The sequence below is a fragment of the Humulus lupulus genome, chromosome 2 (genome assembly GCF_963169125.1).
Source record: "Humulus lupulus chromosome 2, drHumLupu1.1, whole genome shotgun sequence".
NCBI classification, from domain to species: domain Eukaryota; kingdom Viridiplantae; phylum Streptophyta; class Magnoliopsida; order Rosales; family Cannabaceae; genus Humulus; species Humulus lupulus.
In genome coordinates, this window is record NC_084794.1 from 34,687,385 (window position 1) to 34,689,378 (window position 1,994).

The following is a 1,994-nucleotide window of genomic DNA, read 5'->3' on the forward strand; positions in this document are numbered from 1 at the left end:
ATTTAGGTTTTTCAAAAACAAAAAAAAAAACAACATAAAATTGTTCATAAAATTTCAATCATAAAACGCTTTGTATTGGGAACAATTGTGTAATATTACAAATGGTAGAAACTGATATTGTCCTGTCTAGAAAGATTGGTTGTTAAATAAGGTTTGTGATAGCGTTACCCTCCACACTTACCTGGGAACCTCCGGGAGTTCTGTCTAGGCAAGTGTGAGTCTAAAGCGGTACCTTGGCAACCTTCCCAATCGGTCTGGGAACATTTCGAGCATCTACATTTGCACTATTATATTGTTGAACTTATTACTATAAGAAAACCAAGCTTGTTCTCTCAAAATAAGCAATTTCACTCAGCTTAAAGGTTGTTTGGTCGAAAATGTTGAGTTTTGATCCACCATACTTACTCAGTAACCTCGGGGAGTTCTAGTAAGGCGTTGGAGATCACCCGAAAACCTCCAAATCTACCTGGGAACAAGTTTAACAAAAAAAAAAATTAAAAAAGATAAAGACATAAAATAAATCTAATTCTAATTTCTGAGAGTGGATGAATCATCACGAAACTTCCAGTGACACTTCTTCCAATTCCCCTGCCACTCCTACCGGAACTCCTTCCACCAATCCTGTTTCTCCACAAACTTTCGCTGATAATAACCCATTCGCAATGGCTCGCAGTGATGAAATCCAACCAAGAACTCTCAATGACTACCTCCATCCTACTCGCACTTCCACGCCTTCATGCATTATCTTCCCTCCTAATATGCCCGCATTAGACTTTAAACCTGGCATGATTCAACTATTGCCCACATTTCATGGAATGGAAAACGAAATTCCATACGTGCATATCAGAGAATTCGAGGAGGTAGTAGCCACGTTCTATAACCGAGCCGAAAATGCCGATGTTGTGCGACTGAAGTTCTTCCCCTTCTCCTTGAAGGACAAAGCCAAAAACTGGTTATACTCTTTGAGACCTAGGTCGATTGGAACATGGGAGGAGATGACCAAATCTTTCTTTCTGAAACACTTCCCCAACCATAAGGCCAATGGTCTAAAACGACAGATTTCCACATTTTCCCAAAAGGACAATGAAGCGTTCTATCAAGTCTGGGAAAGATTCAAAGATCTGTTAAATCAGTGCCCGCACCATGGCTATGAGAACTGGCGTTTGGTCAGTTACTTCTATGAAGGCCTCACGAGTCGTGAGCACCAGTTTGTAGAAATGCTATGCAATGGTGAACTCCTCGAAAAAGAGCCAGACGATGCTCTTGAATATCTCAAACAAACCGCAAAAAAGTCTCACACCTGGACTGGTCCACGTGCTACTGACAGCACCAACTGACACAAACTATCTGGGATCTCTCAACTTCGAGAAGAGGATAGTGTTAAGGCGCAACTCGAAGCTTTGAAAAAGCAGTTTGAGGTCTTAATGACGAAAAATGGCCAAAAGTCGCACATGATCGCTCAAGCGGAACCGCAAGAACCATGCTTTGTTTGTGGAGGGACGGAGCACTTAGCTAAGGACTGCTTAGCTTTGAATGAAATGAGGGGGGTTTATGAGGAGCAATGCAATGCCTTAGGGGCATATAACAAGCCATTCTCCCATACGTACAACCCTGGTTGGAGAAACCACCCAAATTTCAGTTGGAGAGATTCCAAACAAGCTCAGTTATCTGGAGGACAATGGAGACACGAGCAATAGGTTCAACCATCAAAGGCGTATTCTACACCTCAATACAATGCTCATCCACAATGAAATTCTCTCAAGAATACTCTTCATGCATTCATCGAGGAACAATCCAAATTTAATCGCCGAATGATGGAAGAAATCAAGGAAATGAAATGTCAATTCTCAAAATTAACTGAATCCTTGGCCATTCCAGAAAAGGCAAACTTCCTTCCCAACCGAAATTCAATGTGCAAGGCCAACACATGGCCCAATCTTCAAATTCTAATGATCAAAATGTCAAGGAAGTGAATACCATCACGACGAGAAGCA

General features: G+C 41.5%; 1 non-coding gene across 1 annotated transcript; it reads right to left on the minus strand.

Annotated features, from left to right (window-relative positions):
• Positions 1 to 1,043: 1,043 nt before the first annotated feature.
• Positions 1,044 to 1,150, minus strand: LOC133820152 (small nucleolar RNA R71). Its single transcript, XR_009886581.1, has one exon. It is a non-coding gene; the product is annotated as a small nucleolar RNA R71 (small nucleolar RNA).
• Between the last annotated feature and the right edge of the window lie 844 nt (positions 1,151 to 1,994).